Source organism: Bubalus kerabau, chromosome 15 (genome assembly GCF_029407905.1).
Source record: "Bubalus kerabau isolate K-KA32 ecotype Philippines breed swamp buffalo chromosome 15, PCC_UOA_SB_1v2, whole genome shotgun sequence".
NCBI lineage: Eukaryota > Metazoa > Chordata > Mammalia > Artiodactyla > Bovidae > Bubalus > Bubalus kerabau.
Genome location: NC_073638.1, coordinates 3,460,612 through 3,482,756, shown reverse-complemented (window position 1 = coordinate 3,482,756; position 22,145 = coordinate 3,460,612). Strand labels below are relative to the sequence as shown.

Genomic DNA, 22,145 nt, shown 5'->3' with positions numbered 1-22,145 from the left:
AAATCCACACACCTATGGCCACCTAATCTATGAGGGAGACTAGAATATACAATGAAGCAAGAACCATCTCTTTAAGTAGTAGTTCTGAGAAAACTTAACAGCTACATATAAAAGGATAAAATTAGAATATTTCCTAACATCATAAAAAAATGAAATAAGTTAAAGACCTAAATGTAAGGCTAGATACTGTAAAACTCTTAGAGGAAAACAGGCAGAACACTCTGACACAAATTGCAGTAAGATCAGTTTCTACCCACCTCCTACAGTAATGAACATAAAAATAAATAAATGGGACATAATTAAACTTTAAAAAAAATCACACACCAAAGGAAATGATAAAGAAACTAAAAAGACAACCCTAGAATGGGAGAAATTTGCAAAGAAAGCAATTGAAAATAATCTTCAAAATATACAAACAGCTCACCAAATAAGCAAACCACTCAATCAAAAAATAAGCAGAAGATCTAAATAGATATTTATCCAAATAAACATATATGTGGCTAAAAAGCACATGAATAGAGGCTCAGTGCCACTAATTATTTTAAAAATGCAAATCAAAACTGAAATGCACTTATCACCTCACACAGATCAGAATGGTCACCATCAAAAAATCTACAAACAATAAATGCTGAAAAATGTGTGGAGAACAGGGAGCCATCCTATAGTGTTGGTGGTTATGTAAAATGGTACAACTATGGAGCATAGTTTGGAGGTTCTTTTGAAAACTAGAAGTAGAGCTACCATATTTATCCAACTATCTCACTTCTGGGCATATACTCAGGAAAAAAAATCATAATTTGAAAAAATATATGCATTGCATTGTTCACTGCAGCACTATTCACACTAGCCAGAAAATGAAAGCAACTGAAACATCCATCAACAGAGGAATGGACAAAGGTGAAATGTGTGTGTGTGTGTGTGTGTATGCACATATACATACATACTATGGAATATTAGTCAGCCATAGCAAAGAACTGAATAATACGATTTGCAGTAACATGGAAGAACCTAGAGATTTTCATACTGAGTGAAGCAAGTCAGATAGACAAAGACAAACATGATGTAACTTATATGTGGAAACCAAAAAAATGGGTACAAAGGAATTTACGAAACAGAAATAGAGTTACAGATGTAAGAAACTAACCTATGGTTACAAGGGTATAAGGTGGGTGGTGAAGGGAAAATTTGGAATATTGGTATTTACATATACATACTACTATATATAAAATAGATAACTAGTAAAAACCTAATGCATACCACAGGAAACTCTACTCAATACATGTGATGGCCTATATGGGAAAATAATCTACAAAAAGAGTGGGTATATGTATATGTGTAACTGATCCGCTTCACTGAAGCCCTGAAACTAACAGAATATTATAAGTCAATTATACTCTGATACCATTTTAAGAACGTATATAAATTTTCATAGAAGCATTCCTGCTGCTGCTGCTGATGTTGCTGCTAAGTCGCTTCAGTCGTGTCCGACTCTGTGCGACCCCATGGACTGCAGCCTATCAGGCTCCTCCACCATGGGATTTTCCAAGCAAGAGTACTGGAGTGGGGTGCCATTGCCTTCTCCGGAAGCATTCCTGCTGCTGCTGCTGCTGCTAAGTCGCTTCAGTTGTGTCCGAGTCTGTGCGACCGCATAGACGGCAGCCCCCTATGGGATCCCCCATCCCTGGAATTCTCCAGGCAAGAACACTGGAGTGGATTGCCATTTCCTTCTCCAATGCATAAAAGTGAAAAGTGAAGTCGCTCAGTCGTGTCTGACTCTTAGCGACCCCATGGACTGCAGCCCACCAGGCTCCTCCGTCCATGGGATTTTCCAGGCAAGAGTACTGGAGTGGGGTGCCATTGCCTTCTCCGGGAAGCATTCTTAACAGTGGCTAAACGTTGGAACCAATGCTTTAATTGATTTACAAATAAACAACATATGTTCAAGGAAGTGTTATTTGGCCATAAAAGAAATAAAGTAGAGATATATGCCAAAGCATGGATAAACTTTGAAAACATTATACTAAGTGAAAGAAGTCAGGTACTAAAGACCACATATTATGTCATTTGCACGAAATACCCAGAGTAAGCAAATCTATAAAAAGAGGACATGTGGTCAGTCAGTGCAGTTCATTTGGTCAAGTCATGTCTGCAATCCTGTGGACTACAGCACCCCAGGCTTCCCTGTCCATCACCAACTCCTGGAGCTTGCTCAGACTCATGTCCATTGAGTCGGTGATGCTATCCTACTGTCTCATCCTCTGCCATTCCCTGTCTTCAATCTTTCTCAGCATCAGGGTCTTTTCCAATGAGTCAGTTCTTTTCATCAGGTGGTCAAAGTATTGGAGCTTCAGCTTCAGCATCAGTCCTTCAGTGAACATTCAGGACTGACTTCTTTTAGGATTGACTGGTTGGATCTCCTGTTGTTCAAGGGACTCTCAAGAGTCTTCTCCAACACCACAGTTCAAAAGTATCAATTATTAAGCACTCAGCTTTCTTTATGGTTCAATATCACATCCATGCATGACTACTGGAAAACCAGAGCTTTTACTAGATGGACCTTTGTTTGCAAAGTATTGTCTCTGCTTTTTAATATGCTATTTAGGTTTGTCATAGCTTGTCTTCCAAGGAACAAGTGTCTTTTAATTTCATGGCTGCAGTAACCATCTGCAGCGACTTTGGAGCCCAATAAAATGGACTTGGACAAGAAATGGGGAGTGAATGATAATTGCTATCATATTTCTTTTTAATGCTTACAAAAATATTCTAAAACTGATTAGGGTGTTGGTTGCTCAACTCTGTGAACACACTGAAAACTACTGAATTGTATACTTGAAGTGATCTAATTTTATGCCATATAAATTATATCCCAATAAAGTTGTTCTTTAAAAATGGCATTGGTTTAGCAATCTCTAACAATTTATTCTCATTTCCCAATAAAATACCCATGAAAACAGATAAAAATATGAAAACAAGACCAACCAGTTTTTTAAAGTTAAGGAGAAATTTCTAATAATTAAAATTTGAGAAGTATTACATTAAAAAATGTACACACTTGCTCAGCCAAGTGAAAAATAGCAAAAGTGGCTCACTACTCCCTAACCTTCCATAAATAGGTAGACATACCCTCATCTTTTTGCAATTTCTTGAACAACAGGTTGAAAAGTAATTTCATGTCAACATTGAAATTAAACAATTGTTCTTCCTCCATAGACACTGGTTTTCTTCAACTTTTTAAGTCATTCATCAATATTTTTTTTCTTTTTATTTTCATCAATAGACACAGGTACCGAGAAACCAAGCCTGAATGGATTTAGAGAGGAAATTGTGGGTAGAGAGTTATGTCCTTGGAACTCTATAAATCATTTTGAAGAGTGAAAGTTTGGAGTCTTGTCATTTCTCATGAGTTGCATCTATTTAGGGCAAAGGAAGGTTATAAAATGAGATTAGAAGAATGTACACTCTCAGATATGTACAAAATTTGGCTAGATATGGAAATTGGACTAGGAGTTTTGCAAACAAAACTGCCATTCTGCTGTGAATATGAAAAAATAAATTGGACGGCTTCCTTGTTGCCAGAGAGTGGCATCAAAGGATATACTTTAGTCAAATGGACAAATTCAATTTCTTATTTAACAATGAAAACTAGGGTCATCTCAGTTCTGATGGTTAAAATTTACACTTTGGGGAAATTAAAAAAATATACACAAATACTTGAACAATTGACTGTCTCAGAGATCCTCTGTTTCTTTAAAACCATTTAAAGAAAATAATAACCAGTTGCTAACAAGAAAAAGAAGAATATAAGTTTAAACTTTGCAGTGGTTTATCTCTTCCAGTTCTCCTCTTTTTAATTAACATTCAGCAGTACAGACCACGTTAGTTAATATGAGGGGCAATAATAGCATATATTTTAAATTTTTGTTTTTATTCATCTTTGATTGGAAAAATCAAGGCACCTATGAATTACTATAAGAGAAAGTATTTTTTAATATTTTGTGATTCAAGTATCCACTGACAGAAAATTAACTAGATTACATTGAGTAATGTCAAATATACAAGAAATACTTACTTGATATCAAATAAGAAAGACTAAGTCTAAGAAAAAAGATGGTGTGAGTCCCAGTATAGTATTTTGTCTACGTTTTCTCTCATTTAATTTAAGATTGGGTAAGATTGGCACTTGGCCCATAGTAGTGTTCAATATATATGTTGAATATTGAAAACATCCAAAATGTATTTGAGGATATAGTTTATTTAAGAATTATTTGGTAAATCTCTTTAAGTGAAAATAAGTTGTAACTCCCTAATTTTTTTCCCCTTATAAATCAACAATATCACTTGAGTTTTCTTGCAATGTGGGCTAAAACAAAGCCCAAGTGGCTAAAACTTATGGAACATTTCTAATATTCTGGGAAGTGCTCTAAACATTTTTTAAGTATTAGCTCAGTTAATAGTCACAACATCACTGTGAGGTAAGTGCTATTATTATTACTCTCATTTTAGGGATTAAAAAAAAAAAAAAAAAAGCAGAGCATGGAGAGGCACAATTTTTTGCATTTAAACCCAGGTCACCTGAAATGAAGCCTCCATGCTATAAAGTACCATGTTTTACTGTTTTCCTCTGTTGTAGCCTTACCTGTCTACCAATCTAACATGCAAAGTGATGGCGTTAGTGCTTTGAGGTGCTGATAGGCAGCAAGAGAGGTTGAAATTCAAAAAGTATCCTCTTTTCAACAGTTTGCCTGACACACCAAAAACAAACTGTGAGAGGATATGCCTTTCAGCCGGTTCTTTTTGACTTTTCCTAATTGCAGGAAGAAAAAGCAATATTGCTTGTTTTCTTTTTTTTTCCTTTTCTATCAGTTGAAAAAATGGGAGAATCTTTATCTCATATGTCATTTTGGCATTTTTATATCATTTTTCTAATTACTCCAAAGTTAAGAGAACATAAAAATATAGGAATCATTTGCCAGGTAATTATAGCAATGTAACTTTTCCTTTAGTTTTATTCTTTTCTTTAGTTTTCTTCAAAATCTAATTTTTTATGATACTGATCTTCTCAACTCTCTGTCCTCCAAAATGAAGCAATTTAAGGTGTCATTTTTATAAACATTTTAAAGATTTTCAGCACAATATTTTGAATTATATTTTTAAAAATCTGAGACTCATACAGAAAATTGTTAGAGATCATATTTGCAGCTTATACATGGGAGAAATACATAAACATATTTAGTGAGTGAATTCACTCAGTCGTGTCCAACTCTCTGTGACCCCATGGACTGTAGCCTACCACACTCCTCCATCTATGAGATTTTCCAGGCAAGGGTACTGGAGTGGGTTGCCATTTCCTTCTCCTTCTCCAGAGGATCTTTCCAACCCAGGGATCGAACCTGGGTCTCCTGCATTGTAGGTAGACGCTTTTACCATTTGAGCCACCAGGGAAGTCATATTTAGTACATATTACATAGTAATATACATATAACATATTTAGTACACAAGTTTAATTATGTGAAAGTCACTCAATCGTGTCCAACTCTTTGCAACATTATGGACTATACAGTCCATGGAATTCTCCAGTATTCCAGTATTCTTGGGTATCCCTTGTGGTTCAGCTGGTCAAGAAGTTGCTTGCAATGAGGGAGACCTGGGTGCAATCCCTGGGTTGGCAAGATCCCCTGGAGAAGGAGGGAACGGCTATACATTTCAGTATTCTGGCCTGGAGAATTCCATCGACTCTTTAGTCCATGGGGTCACAAAGAATTGGACATGACTGAATGACTTTCACTTCCCTTTAATTTGTGAATAATTCTGACTCACTATTTTGTGTGCCTGGAAGAAGCAATGCTGAAGTTCCAATACAAATAAGAAAACTTAAAAATGGGTTGAATATGTTTAAGATATCAGGTTTATTTCATATAACATATATTTTGATAACATATAGCTAGAATATGTGATAAAGAATTTTGTAGTTTGAATTTAAGTTGAATTCTAATTTACCTTGTTTTCTTAGCAGGACATGAAGATAAGCATTATTCCAAGAAATGGCAGAAGTATGAGAAATTTTAAAATTCACTATATTTTTTCCTAGGATGCAACTCATTAACCAAATATCCTGGTAGCCTCCATCAGACTGATACATAAGAACCACAGATTTTAGTTACATTTAGGGAAACCCATATCAAACGGCTTCCCTGGTGGCTTGGATGGCAAAGAATATGCCTGCACTACAGGAGACCTGGGTTCAATCTCCAGATCAGGAAGATCCCCTGGAGAGGAAATGGCAACCCACTCCAGGATTCTTGCCTAAAGAATCCCAAGGACAGAGGAGTCTGGTGGGCTATATTGACTAGATGGACTTTTGTTGGCAAAGTAGTGTCTCAGCTTTTTAATATGGCTAAAGTCCGTGATTTTGTAAAAAGTCGGACAGGATTGAATGAATAACACTTTCACTTCACTTTCATATCAAATGGGATTTCCAAACTTAGAACAGAGAATCAACCTTAAAGTTCTATCAACCTTCTCACCTCAAAGCCTTGCAAGGAATTAGTTCTCTCTTTATACCTGATGCTACATAGATAATTGGAGTGTTCTAAAAGCTGTTGATAAAGACATAGCAAATCCCATAGCTCTCTAGGATCCTTCTGCCTTTCCAAGGGCTCTTTTTTCCCCATGATTTATGAGAACAACATCCCTTATAAAAGCAGAAGTCTTGGCTTATATATTCTGGAAGGCAATGTCATTTCAAGTTTCAGTGATATTGACTGTAAATTTTATAGAAGCAACTGAAATTATTCCTAAAATATTTGATTATATGCTATATATAGGGGCTTCCCTGATGGCTCAGTGGGAAAGAAGCCTCCTGCAATGCAGGAGACTCAGGTTTGATCCCTGAGTTGGGAAGATCCCCTGGAGGAGGGCATGGCAATCCACTCTGGTTATCCCATGGGCAGAGAAGCCTGGCAAGCACAGTACATAGGGACACAAAGAATTGAATACCACTGAAGTGAGTGACCATGCATTCTGATATGTGTGTTGCATATAGTTATAGGTACTTATTTGCCACTGGCCAGAAAACAGTAAATAGAGTCTAATAGAGAAGCATGTTCAAAATTTTCAATATCATATATGAAGTGATAAAGTTTTATATAAGTAAAGCAAAGGATAATTTCCATTCAGTTCAGTTCAGTTGTTCAGTCGTGTCCGACTCTTTGCCATCCCATGGACTGCAGCACGCCAGGCTTACCTGTCCAGCACCAATTCCCGGGGTTTGCTCAAAGTCATGTCCATTGAGTCTGTGATGCCATCCAAACCTCTCATCCTCTCTCATCCCCTTCTCCCACCTTCAATCTTTCCAAGCAGCAGGCTCTTTTCCAATGAGTTAGTTCTTCTCATCAGGTGGCCAAAGTATTGGAGTTTCAGCTTCAGCATCAGTCCTTCCAATGAATATTCACGACTGATTTCCTTTAGGATTGACTGGTTTGATCTCCTTACAGTCCAAGGGAGTCAGAAGAGTCTTCTCTAACACCACAGTTGAAAAGCATCAATTCTTTGGTGTTCAGCTTTCTTTATAGTCCAACTCTTACATCCATACGTGACTTCTAGAAAAACCATAGCTTTGACTAGATGGACTTTTGTTGGCAAAGTAGTGTCTCAGCTTTTTAATATGGTGTCTAGGTTAGTCATAGCTTTTCTTTCAAGGAGCAAGTGTCTTTAAATTTCATGGCTGCAGTCACCATCTTCAGTGATTTTTAGAGCCCCCTCAAAATAAAGTGTCTCACTGTTTCCATTGCTTCCCCATCTAATTTCCATGAAGTGATGGGACCAGATGCCATAATCTTAATTTTCTGAATGCTGAATTTTAAGCCAACTTTTTCACTCTCTTCTTTCACTTTCATCAAGAGACTCTTTAGTTCTTCCTTGCTTTCTGATAAAAGGGTGGTGTCATCTGCATATCTGAGGTTATTGATACTTCTCCCGGAAATCTTGATTCCAGCTTGTGCTACATCCATCCCAGTGTTTTGCATGATGTGTTATGCATATAAGTTAAATAATCAGTGTAACGATATACAACCTTGATGTACTCCTTCCCCAATTTGGAACCAGTCTGTTGCTCCATGTCTGGTTCTAACTGTTGCTTCTTGACCTGTATACAGATTTCTTAGGAAGTAGGTAAGGTGGTATGGAATTCCCATGTCTTGAAGAATTTTCCACACTTTGTTGTGATACACACAGTCAAAGGCTTTGGCATAGTCAATAAAGCAGAAGTAGATATTTTTCTGGAACTCTCATTTTTTCTATGATTCAACGGATGTTGGCAATTTGATCTCTGGTTCCTCTGCCTCTTCTAAATCCACCTTGAACATCTGAGAGTTCTTATTTTATGTACTGTTGAAACCTAGCTTGGAAAACTTTGAACATTACTTTGCCAGTATGTGAGATGAGTACAAATGTCCAGTAGTTTGAAGATTATTTTGCATTGCCTTTCTTTGGGATTGAATGAAAACTGACCTTTTTCCAGTCCCGTCTCCACTGATGAGTTTTTTTTTTTTAATTTGCTGGCATATTGAGTGCAATACTTTAGCAGTATCATCTCTTAGGATTTGAAATAGCTCAACCTGAATTCCATTACCTTCACTAGCTTTGTTCATAGTGATGCTTCCTAAGGCCCACTTGACCTCACACTCCAGGATATATGGCTCTAGGTGAGTGATTATCTGGGTCATGACAATCTTTTTTTGTATATTTCTTCTATGTATTCCTGCCACCTTTTCTTAATATCTTCTGCTTCTGTTAGATTCATACCATTTCTGTCCTTTATTAGTAATAAAGTATATTAGGATAGCCTATCCCTTCTCCAGCAGATCTTCCCAACCCAGGAATTGAACCGGTGTCTCCTGCATTGCAAGCAGATTCTTTACTAACTGAGCTATCAGGGAAGCCCAATGATTTTCATTATTTAGAAGCAAAAAGTAAGAAAAAAAAATTTTTAAGTCAAGATTATATTTATTAGCTATGCTACTTAGCACTTCTGATTCTTAACACCTTTATTTGTTAAGTTGGAAAAATAATGCTTATCTTATGGGCTATGTGAGAACAGGAAAACATATCAGTACATCTATCAAATAGTAGATAAAAAAGATAATTTCTAATATTTTTATGTCATTTGGTTATTATACCTACTGCTCTATTTTTCAAATGTAATATTTAAGCATAACATATATAATTTTCACAAACTAGTAAACACGTTACCCAGTGCCCAGGATAAGAAACATAACAGTGCTGTCATCCTGGAAAGTTCCCCCACCCATGTCCTAATCATAAATCACATCCTCCACAAGGATGCTCCCATCATGATTTCTCCTATATTGATAAATTTTGCCTGTTTTTGATAACTACTTCCTAGATCCTCAAATCTGTCAGCATGCTACAAGACCAATAGGACTTTGCAGATATGATTTAAGAATTTGAGATGGAGTAAATTCTCCAAGCCAGGTTTCAGCAATACATGAACCGTGAACTTGCTGATGTTCAAGCTGGTTTTAGAGAAGTCAGAGGAGCCAGAGATCAAATTGCCAACATCCGCTAGATCATGGAAAAAGCAAGAGAGTTCCACAAAACATCTATTTCTGCTTTATTGACTATGCCAAAGCCTTTGACTGTGTGGATCACAATAAACTGTGGAAAATTCTGAAAGAGATGGGAATACCAGACCACCTGACCTGCCTCTTGAGAAATCTGTATGCAGGTCAGGAAACAACAGGTAGAAGTGGACATGGAACAACAGACTGGTTCCAAATAGGAAAAGGAGTACGTCAAGGCTGTATATTGTCACCCTGCTTATTTAACTTATATATATTGAGAAATGCTGGACTGGAAGAAACACAGACTGGACTCAAGGTTGCCGGGAGAAATAAAATAACCTCAGATATGCAGATGACACCACGTTTATGGCAGAAAGTGAAGAAGAACTAAAAAGCCTCTTGATGAAAGTGAAAGAGGAGAGAGTGAAAAAGTTGGCCTAAAGCTCAACATTCAGAAAAAAAAGATCATGGCATCCGGTCCCATCATTTCATGGGAAATAGATGGGAAAACAGTGGAAACAGTGTCAGACTTTATTTTTGGGGGCTCCAAAATCACTGCAGATAGTGACTGCAGCCATGAAACTAAAAGACGCTTACTCCTTGGAAGGAAAGTTATGACCAACCTAGATAGCGTATTCAAAAGCAGAGACATTACTTTGCCAACAAAGGTCCATCTAGTCAAGGCTATGGTTTTTCCAGTGGCATGTATGGATGTGAGAGTTGGACTGTGAAGAAGGCTAAGTGCCGAAGCATTGATGCTTTTGAACTGTGGTGTTGGAGAAGATTCTTGAGAGTCCCTTGGACTGCAAGGAGGTCCAGCCAGTCCATTCTGAAGGAGATCAGCCCTGGGACTTCTTTGGAAGGAATGATGCTAAAGCTGAAACTCCAGTACTTTGGCCACCTCATGTGAAGAGTTGACTCATTGGAAAAGACTCTGATGCTGGGAGGGATTGGGGGCAGGAGGAGAAGGGGACGACAGAGGATGAGATGGCTGGATGGCATCACTGACTCGATGGACGTGAGTCTGAGTGAACTCTGGGAATTGGTGGTGGACAGAGAGGCCTGGCGTGCTGCGATTCATGGGGTCGCAAAGAGTCGGACACGACTGAGTGACTGAACTGAACTGAAGTGACCTAGGTTATTTAGGTAGGCCTAGTTGATCACATAAATCTTTAAAAGCAAAGAAACTTTCCTCACTACTGTGAATGAGAAAGAGTGAAATAGAGGGAGAAAATCAGAGACATGGAGAAAAGAAATCACTAATAGAGACAGAAATACTGGTGGAGAGAGACAGAGAGATGACAGAAAGACAAATAGAGAGACTCAATGGGGAAAGTAAGGTGAGGAACATTCCTGGCATTAATAATTCAGGTCTTGGCTATGACTTGAGGAATGCAGGGCACTTTTGGAAGCTGGGAATGGCTTCAGAAGGGAGTCTCACCTGAAGTGTGCAGAAAGGAACATAACTGCTTTAATTTAGCCTAGTGAGAGCTGATGAGGTTTTGATTTAAAGAACTGTAAGATAACAAATTTGTGCTGTTTTAAGCCACAAAATTTTTGATAATTTGTTACAGCATAAATATGAAACAATACACTAATATTCCTATGGCTGGAATTGCTGAGTTATAGAGTCAGCTTATGCTTGAGTTGATTGGAAATTATCAAAGAACTTCCAAGGCGGTTTTACCAGTCTCTCCTTCTACTAAGAGTACGTGAGAATTTTGGTTCCTACACATTTGGAACTTTCTTTTGTCATTTCCATTCTTCTAGTAAAATTGTATGTACTGTGATTCTATTCTGCATTTCTCAAATAATAAATGAAGTCAAACACTTTTCATGTTTATGGGGCAAGTGGACTGCTTATCTTGTGATGTGACTGGCAAGTCTCTTACCTATTTTTCAATGCATTTGTTTACCTCATCCAAAAAGGTTTTGTTTTTTTGTTTTTTGTGTTTTTTTTTTTTTTTAGTATATTCTTGACATGAGTTATCTCTCAGACATAGTATCATCAATATTGTCACATCTTCTTGTAGTCTGTCCATTTTTCTTCTGCTATCTTACTGGTTGGTGAAGACAAAACAAAAATTAATACACTCTTAGCCTCTTTCTGTATTATTAAAGGAAGCTTTTGCTATCCCAAGATCATTAAAATTTTCTCCTATGATTTTTTTTCTCAATCCTTTATTTTTTGCCTTTTATATTTAATGCAATCTGTCCTTAAGACAAAAGCTTTAAATCTGTTACAAATGACAAAGTGAGGTATGGAGATTTAAACATTAAATAGAAAATTAAAGAAGAGGTTCAACTGTGGTCTTCTGCTGTGCTTATCTACAAACACTGCTTTATCTACTGACCTTGTAAAGTCTTCCCTGATAACTTCCAAGTCGAATGGGTCTTTCCCTTTCTCAGCCACAACATTTCTCAATTCCACTCATGAGGTGTATTTTTAACAATTGTAGATATTATATGCATTTGCATGTGTTGCCTTCCCTCCTGGATTGTTAGACTCTGTGATCAATGGCTGCTTCATTATACATCTCTATGGGATTTTCAGAATTAGCCCAACTTAAAACTGTTTGTATTTATTACATGATTGCTAAAAGAAAGGGAAATAACCATTAATTTCTCTGTTTTACACATATAGTTCACATGGCAACAATACTTGCTATATGACTCAAAAAAATCATGAAAAACTTATTACAAATAACAATCTTTTGGCATAAAAAAAGATCTGAGAAAACAAAAATCTTTCTTTCTCATGGAAAGACATTTTATTTTACTTTATTTCTAAAATTTATTTATTTATTTATTTATTTTTGGCTGTGCTGGATCTTCATTGCTGCCTGTGAGCTTTCTCTAGTTGCAGTGAGCAAGGGCTACTCTCTAATTGTGTGCAGATTTCTCATTTGATGGATTCTCTTGTTGTGGAACATGGGCTCTAGGGCACATGTACTTCAGTAGCTGGGCTCCACAGTTGTAGCTTGAGGGCTCTAGAGCACGGGCTCAGCAGTTGTGGTACACAAGCTTTGTTGCCCTGCAGCATGTGGAATCTTCCCACACCAGGGATCGAACCCTTGTCCCTTGTTTTGACAGGTGGATTAATAACCAATGGACCTCAAGGGAAGTCTGGAAAGGCATTTTATTTTAAATATAGCTGTCTGCACTTGTCAATCCCCACACCCCAATTTAGCCTTCCCCTTAACTCTTCCCCTTTGGTAACCATAAGTTTGTTCTCTAAAGATACTGATCATAACAGATCATTCACTTTAGAGATGCGATGAGAGACAAGCAAGGAATAGGAATCCCAATGGCCAATAGAACTATTATATAATTGACTTCTTTAAGCTCTAAGCCCATCAGACCAAATCAAAGTAGTGCATATATTCAGCCTCCTCTATGTCTCCTGTACTCAAAATTTTCAAGACAATATATATTTCAGAGAATCACTTGGGGCCCAGATTTTGTCACACATGACAAGAAAATATATCAATCATGTGGATATTAGCTACGTAAATGACAAAACAATACTTTATTAGCACTGCTGCTGCTGCTGCGTCGCTTCAGTCGTGTCCGACTCTGTGCGACCCCATAGACGGCAGCCCACCAGGCTCCCCCGTCCCTGGGATTCTCCAGGCAAGAACACTAGAGTGAGTTGCCATTTCCTTCTCCAATGCATGAAAGTGAAAAGTGAAATTGAAGTTGCTCAGTCGTGTCTGACTCTTAGCGACCCCATGGACTGAAGCCCACCAGGCTCCTCCGTCCATGGGATTTTCCAGCCAAGAATGCTGGAGTGGGGTGCCATTGCCTTCTCCGTTATTAGCACTAATTTTTGACTATTCAATACCTCATCAGTAACACATAATTGCATTCCAGTTAGTGGTGGCTAAGAAAGTAGGCTCTCTAACCTAAAGTAACCAAAATTTATAATTCACTTCTTATATAAACAAAGTTTTTTTTTCTTTTTTTCCCCTCCACCTTTTGACCTTCTACCTTAAAATACTCTTACTTTTAGACAATTGTCAAGAATATCTGTGTTTTTTGGAGTTTTGCATAGGAAGTTATGGACAATTAAAAAGATCCATTTCCATTCTCTAAGAGTAAAATGCTATCTCATGTCCTTCTTTAGTTATGCCAGGAGCATTTTTTTAGCACTTAGAAAAAGTTGTGCTGTTAAGATAAAGTGTGATTTTAACACATTTGAATAAATTAGAAGAACATATGTATTTTCGGAGAAATTGATAGAAGTGTTTGAAACACAAAGAGCTACACAATTGTTTTTTAAATGGATGTTAGAAGATTTCACTACAAGGCAAGATCAAGTTTGATTTTTACCTAATGAACCTGAACTTTCTGCCAGTATGAGTCATTTCAGCAGCACACCTGAATTCACAGAGTACGACCACATCAGTTTCTGATAGATTAGTAGGCAATGAGAGTACTCAGCCTTGATTAAGCTGGGAGATTGCAAATTCCTGATCTTGATATCAAACTCTATTTCTTATAGGCAAATCATTCTACTCTAAAAAAGGATGAGATAGTATTTTAATTAAGTGCTCAAAACAGCTAATTTATAGCTAAAGCTTAATATATACCACGAAGATTTCTATTTTATATATTTACTTTCAAAAATATCTCCAAAGCAATGTTTTTCAAAGTGGTTTGCTTAGTTTTGAGAAGTAGTTTTCATATCTTAAAAAAGTAAAAACATAACAGGATTCATTTTATCTTAAAGGCATGATAAATCTTTAGGTATTTACCCTAGTCTGGACAACAACTTTGATTTTTCACTGTAATTTTTGTTGAGATTGTTTTTCAGTTGTCACAACCATATAAGACTGATAATTCTTGTAACTAAGTCCAATATACTTTAATTTCTCCAGCCCTTGAGAACAAAGGGTTACTCTCTAGTGAAGAAGAAGGCAAATGGGAAACACTGGAAGAACTTACTATTAGTAAGTGATTATTATTGCTATTAGTGATTATTATTATATTTTAATTTCAAGCATGAGCTCAAAAAGGAGTCATTGTGACTGGCTTATGATTACTTTCTGTAAAAGTCTGCATCTTACTCATTTTTGTCTCCACAAGACTCAACACAGCATCTACCATCTGAGCAGAAACTAAAAAAAAAAAAAAAAAAATGCTTCTAAGATATTTTTGCATTGTGAATGCCTAGAAGCTTAAGTGCTGCTTATCTAAGACCTACTTTATTCTATTTTCATTATATTTGAAATTTGTAATTGTGGAAAGAAAAGGGTACCCATGGATATTACAGTACCTACAGCCCAGTAGGGCTATGGTGCTTACACCACCTACCCCACTCTTGGATATGTACAGCCACTCAGGCATATGCACCCTATGGACAGCCCACTGATGTCAGTTATACCCAGGCTCAGACGAATACAGCCTATGGGCAGACCACATATGCAACTTCCTATGGGGAGCCTCCCAATGGATATTCTACTTGAACTGCACCCTCCACAAGGGTATTGTCAGCCTGTCCAGTATATGGTACTGCTGCTTATGATACAATCACTGCTACAGATATTACCAACCAGGCCTCTTATGCAGCTTATTCTGCATATGACACCTAGCTTGCTCAGCTATGGACAGCAGACTAACTACTATGGTCAACGAAGCAACTATGAACAGCAGCCACCCACTAGTTACCCTTCATCCCCCAGTGGATCCTATAGCCAGGTTCCAAGGCAATATAGGCAACAAAGCGGCAGCTACGGGCTACAAAATTCATTCCACACAACCACCCCAAGAGCACCCCACTCCCATTTACAAGCAGGAGTCTGGAGGATGTTCCTGGCCAGAAGAGAACTGGAGAATGAGTGGCCTGGTTTACCTGGGCAGAGGAAAAGGGAGATTTGACTGTGAAAAGTATAAGCAGAGGTGGGCAGGGAGGAAGATGAGGTAGAATGGTTGCTAGAGAGTGAAGTGGCTTCAATAAGCTTGGTGGACACATGGATGAATGACAAGATCTTGATTTAGGCCCACTGTAGGTCTAGATGAAGACTCTGGTGACAGTTCAGTTTATGTTTAAGGACAGATTAAATGCCAGTGTGACATTAGATGATCTGGCAGACTTCTTTAAGCAGTGCAGAACTGTTAAAATTAAGGAGTGGACAACCCATGATTAATGTCTACTTGGACAAACAAACAGGAAAACCCAAAGACTATGATGCTACAGTGTCCTATAAAGATCTGCCAAAATTGCTGTAGAGTGGTTTGATGGGGAAATTTTTAAGAGATTCTCTTGCAAAAAGGAAGCTTCCAATGAACAGCATGTGGGAAGGAATGACACATTGTGAAGACAGATGGATACCACTACCTCCTGAGGAGGTCCAGGGGCCTTGGAGGTCCTGAAGGACCCATGGATCACATGGAAGGTTGTGGAGTAGACAAAGAACCTTCCCACACAAGGCCCTGGGGTTTCCAAGAGAACCCATTTTGAGGAGGAGACTGGAAGTGCCCTGATTCAGGGTGTGGAAGACAGAACTTCATCCAGAGTGCAACCAGTCTAAGGCCCCAAAACCCAAACACTTCCACCCGCCATCTTTCCAACTCCCAGGTAGTGAATGTGGCAGGGGTGGCCCTGGTGGTAGGTGGGAAAGAAAAGGTGATGTCATGGACCCTGGTGGTCCCAGTTCAGTTCAGTTCAGTCACTCAGTTGTGTCCGACTCTTTGCAACCCATGGACTACAGCACGCCAGGCCATCCTGTCTATCGCCAAGTCCCAGAATTTACTCAAACTCATGTCCATTGAGTCAGTGATGCCATCCAACCATCCCATCCTCTGTCATCCTGTTCTCCTCCTGCCTTCAAAATATCCCAGCATCAAAGTCTTTTCAAATGAATCAGTTCTTCACATCAGTTGGCCAAAGTATTAGAGTTTCAGCTTCAGCATCAGTTCTTCCAGTGAACAATCAGGACTGATTTCCTCTAGGATGGACGGGGTGGATCTTCTTGCAGCCCAAGAGATTCTCAAGAGTCTTCTACAACACCACAGTTCAAAAGCATCAATTCTTCAGCACTCAGCTTTCTTTATAGTCCAACTCTCACATCCATACATGACCACTGGGAAAACCATGGCTTTGACTAAATGGGCCTTTGATGGCAAAGTAATGTCTCTGCTTTTTAATATGATGTCTAGGTTCATCATAAATTTTCTTCCAAGGAGCAAGCGTCTTTTAATTTCATGGGTGAAGTCACCATCTGCAGTGATTTTGGAGCCCAGAAAAATAAAGTCAGCCATTGTTTCCACTGTTTCCCCATCTATTTGCCATGAAGTGATGGGACCAGATGTCATGATCTTAGTTTTCTGAATGTTGAGCTTTAAACCAATTTTTTCACTCTCCTCTTTCACTTTTATCAAGAGGCTCTTTAGTTTTTCACTTTCTGATATAAGGGTGGTGTCATCTGCATATCTGAGGTTATTGATATTTCTCCCGGCAATCTTGATTCCAGCTTGTGCTTCATCCAGCCCAGCATTTCTCATGATGTGCCTTGCATATAAGTTAAATAAGCAGGGTGACAATATACAGCCTTGACATACTCCTTTCCAAACTTGGAACCAATCTGTTGTTCCATGTCTAGTTCTAACTGTTGCTTCCTGACCTGCATACAGATTTCTCAGGAGGCAATAAGGTGGTCTGTTATTCACATCTCTTGAAGAATTTTCCCACAGTTTGTTGTGATCCACACAGTCAAAGACTTTGGTGTAGTCAATAAAGCAGAAGTAGATGTCATTCTGGAGAAGGCAATGGCACCCCACTCCTGTACTCTTGCCTGGCAAATCCCATGGATGGAGAAGCCTGGTGGGCTGCAGTCCATGGGGTCCCTAAGAGTCAGACACGACTGAGTGACTTCAATTTCACTTTTCACTTTCATGCATTGGAGAAGGAAACGGCAACCCACTCCAGTATTCTTGCCTGGAGAATCCCAGGGACTGGGGAGCCAGGGAGCTGCCATCTATGGGGTCACACAGAGTCGGACATGACTGAAGCGACTTAACAGCAACAGCAACAGATATCTTTCTCGAATTCTCTTTCTTTTTTGATGATCAAACGGATGTTGGCTATTTGATCTTTGGTTCCTCTGCCTTTTCTAAATCCAGCTTGAACATCTGGAAGTTCACGGTTCACATTTTGTTGAAGCCTGGCTTGGAGAATTTTGAGCATTACTTTACTAGCATGTGAGATGAGTGCAATTGTGAGGTAGTTTGAGCATTCTTTGGCATTGCCTTTCTTTGGGATTATAATGAAAACTGACCTTTTCCAGTCCTATGGCCACTGCTGAGTTTTCCAAATTTGCTGGCATATTGAGTGCAGTACTTTCACAGCATCATCTTTTAGGATTTGAAATAGCTCAACTGGAATTCTATCACCTTCACTATCTTTATTGGTAGTGATGCATCTTAAGGCCCACCAACTTGAATTCACATTCCAGGATGTTTAGCTCTAGTTGAGTGATCACACCATTGTCATTATCTGGGTTTTGAAGATCTTTTTTGTATAGTTCTGTGTATTCTTGTCACCTCTTCTTAATATCTTCTGCTTCTATTAGGTCCATACCATTTCTGTCCTTTATTGAACCCATCTTTGCATGAAAATTTCCCTTGGTTTCTCTAGTTTTCTTGAAGAGATGTCTAGACATTCCCATTCTATTGTTTTCCTCTATTTCTTTGCATTGATCACAAAGGAAGGCTTTCCTATCTCTCTTTGCTATTCTTTGGAATTCTGCATTCAAATGGGTATATCTTTCCTTTTCTCCTTTGCCTTTTGCTTCTCTTCTTTCCTCAGCTATTTGTAAGGCTTCCTCAGACAACCGTTTTGCCTTTTTGCATTTCTTGCCCTTGGGGATGATCTTGATCCCTGCCTTCTGTACAATGTCACAAACCTCTGTCCATAGTTCTTCAGGCTCTCTATCAGATCTAATCCCTTGAATCTATTTGGGGCTTCCACTGTATAATCATAAGGGATTTGATTTAGGTCATAACTGAATGGTCTAGTGGTTTTCCCTACTTTCTTCAATTTAAGTCTGAAGTTTGAAATAAGGAGTTCATGATCTAAGCCACAGTCAGCTCCCAGTCTTTTTTCTTGCTGACTGTGTAGCATGTCTTCATCTCTGGCTGCAAAGAATATATTCAATCTGATTTCAGTGTTGACCATCTGGTGATGTCCATATGTAGAGTCTTCTCTTGTGTTTTTGGAAGAGGGTGTTTGCTATGACCAGTGTGTTCTCTTGGCACAACTCTATTAGCCTTTGCCCTGCTTCATTCTGTACTCCAAGGCCAAGTTTGTCTGTTACTCTAGATATTTCTTGACTTCCTACTTTTTCATTCCAGTCCCCTATAATGCAAAGGACATCTTTTTTGGGGTGTTAATTATAGAAGGTCTTGTGGGTCTTCATAGAATTATTCAATTTCAACTTCTTCAGTGTTACTAGTCAGGGCATAGACTTAGATTACTGTGATATTGAATGGTTTGTTTTTTAAACGAACAGAGATGATTCTGTCATTTTTGAGATTGCATCCAAGTACTGTATTTCAGACTTTTTTGTTGACTATGATAACTACTCCATTTCTTCTAAGGTATTCTTGCCTGCAGTAGTAGATATAATGGTCATCTGAGTTAAATTCAACCATTCCAGTCCATTTCAGTTTGCTGATTCCTAAGATGTCAATGTTCACTCTTGCTATCCCTTTTTGACCACTTCCAATTTACCTTGATTCAAGGTTCCTATGCCATATTGCTCTTTACAGCATCGGACTTTACTTCCATCACCAGTCACATCCACAACTGGGTGTTATTTTTGCTTTGGCTCCGTCTCTTCACTCTTTCTGTAGTTATTTCTCCACTGATCTCCAGTAGCATATTGGGCACCCACCGCCCTGGGGAGTTCATCTTTCAGTGTCCTATCTTTTTGCCTTTTCATGTTGTCCATGGGGTTCTCACTAAAATGGGTTTGCCATACTTTTCTCCAGTGGATTGCATTTTATCAGAACTTTCCACCATGACTCGTCTGTCTTGGGTGGCCCTACAGGACATGGCTCATAGTTTCTTTGAGTTAGACAAGGCTATGGTCTGTGTCATCAGATTGGTTAGTTTCCTGTAAATGTGGTTTTCAGTCTGTCTTCTCTCTGATGGAGAAGGATAAGAGGCTTATGGAAGTTTCCTGATGGGAGAGACTGACCTAGGAGGAAATGGGGTCTTGCTCTGAATGGGTGGGGCCATGTTCAGTAAATCTTTAATCCAATTTCCTGTTGAAGAGTATGACTGTGTTCCCGCCCTGTTATTTACCTGGGATGGAACTATGGTGGAGGTAATGAAGATAATGGTGACCTCCTTCAAAAAGACCCATGTAGGCACTGCTGCACTCAGTGCCCCCAGCCCTGCAGCAGGCCACCACCGACCCACCCCTCCACCGGAGACTCCTGGACACTTACGGGCAAGTCTGGGTCAGTTTCTTGTGGGGTCACTGCTCCTTTCTCCTGGGTCCTGGTGCACACAAGGTTCTGTTGTTGTTGGCAAAGAGTTTGTTTTCCAGTCCTGTGTAAGTTTTGGCATTTTTATGGTGGTTCCAGTGGAATGTTAAGAGGTTGCTGTGGTGGAAATAGAGTTGGCTTCAGTGATGATTGGGACATTAAACATGGTGGCTTTAGTGGAAGAAAATAAGGTGATCTTGGGTGACCCCTAGGAACTTAGATGCAATAGAGGAGTGGTAGAAGAGGCAGGTGTGGAGGACCTGGAAAAAATGGCTAAAGGTGAGCACCACAGGAATGCAGACACCAGTTCCACTGGACACAGAGACCCTGCAGAACTGCACTGACTACCAGATTTATTTTTTAAACCAGAAAATGTTTTGAATTATAATTCCATATTTATATTATTAGTCACAACATTGTGATTATTCCTTGTCTATTGTTGTTCAGTCACTAAATCATGTTTGACTTTTTGAGACCCAATGAACTGCAGAATACCAGGCTTCCTGGTATTAGATCTGGAATTAGATCAAATTCATGTCCATTGAGCTGGTGAGGCTATCCAACCATCTCATCATTTGCCTCCCTCTTCTTCTTTTACCTTCAATCTTTCCCAGCATCAGGGTCTTTTCTAATGAGTCAGTTCTTCACATCACATGGCCAAAGTATTGGAGTTTCAGCTTCAGCATCAGTCCTTCCAATGAATATTCAGGGTTGATTTCCTTTCTGATTGACTATCTTTGATCTCCTTGCTATCCAAGGGACTCTCAACAGTCTTCTCTAGCACCACAACTCAAAAGCATCAGTTTTTCAGTGCTCAGCCTTCTTTATCATCCAACACTCACATCCATACACAACTATTGGAAAAATCATAGCTTTGACTATACAGACCTTTGTCAGCAAAGTTATGTCTTTGCTTTTTAATATACTGTCTAAATTTCCTTTCATGGAACTTGCCATTGCAGTGATTTTGGTGCCCCCCCCCCCCAAAAAAAAATAAAATATGTCACTGTTTCCACATTTCCCCCTTTTATTTGCCATGAAGTGAAGGGACCAGATGCCATGTTCATAGTTTTTTGGAAGCTGAGTTTTAAGTTAGGTTTTTACTCTCTGCCTTTACTCTCATCAAGAGGTTTCTTATTTCCTCTTCACTTTCTACAATTAGAGTAGTCCTCTGCATATCTGAGGTTGTTGTTATTTCTTCAAGCAATCTTGATTCCAGCTTGTGATTCACCCAGCCTGGCACTCCACAAGATGCATTCTGCATAGAAGCTAAATAATCAAAGTGACCATATGCAGCCTTGCTGTACTCCTTTCCCAATTTTGAACCAGTCAGTTGTTCCATGCCTCTTTCTAACTGTTGCTTCTTGAACTGCATAGAGATTTCTCAGGAGACAGATAAGGTAGTGTGGTATTCCCATCTCTTTAAGAATTTTCCAAAGTTTATTGTGATCCACACAGTCAAAGGGTTTAGCATTGTCAATGAAGCAGAAGTAGATTTTTTTTTTTCGAATTCTGTTGTTTTCTCTGTGATCCATCGAATGTTAACAATTTGATTTCTGGTTCCTCTTCCTTTTCTAAATCCAGTTTGTACATCTGAAAGTTCTCAGTTCACATACTATTGAAACATAGCTTGAAGGATTTGGGGCATAAACTTACTAGTATGAGAAATGAGTCCTTGTCTGTACTTTAGTATTTTTCTCCATTTGTGAATAAACATTAAATAAGTTAAATAGTAGTGTTTTCTTTTTTCCTTCTTCTTCTTTTAAAGATGATTGTTTACGCAAAATTAAACAATGGAAACCCCTTGTGAGCATGCTCATTATCACTGTGGAAAAACAAGAGTGCTTCTAATTGTAAAAATGTTCATACTTGTGATGTTTTAAAAATAAAATTTCAAAGTTTTATAAACAAGCAAAACAAAACAAAGAAATAAATGTATAGCTGTGCTCAATCATGGGTTCACAAGAGGCTTGGGGCTCAACCCCAAAAACTCTGATTGAGTCTTGGGTAAAGCCTGGGGAGATTTTAATGTTCAGTAGGCTTGAAAACCATTACTGTCCAAGTGCAGTG

The 22,145-nt window shown here is 38.6% G+C and overlaps 1 pseudogene; it reads left to right on the top strand.

The window, feature by feature from the left end:
• The window catches only part of LOC129628693 (RNA-binding protein EWS-like), a 44,393-nt pseudogene extending 22,467 nt beyond the window's left edge, over window positions 1-21,926 (top strand).
• Window positions 21,927-22,145: the final 219 nt, after the last annotated feature.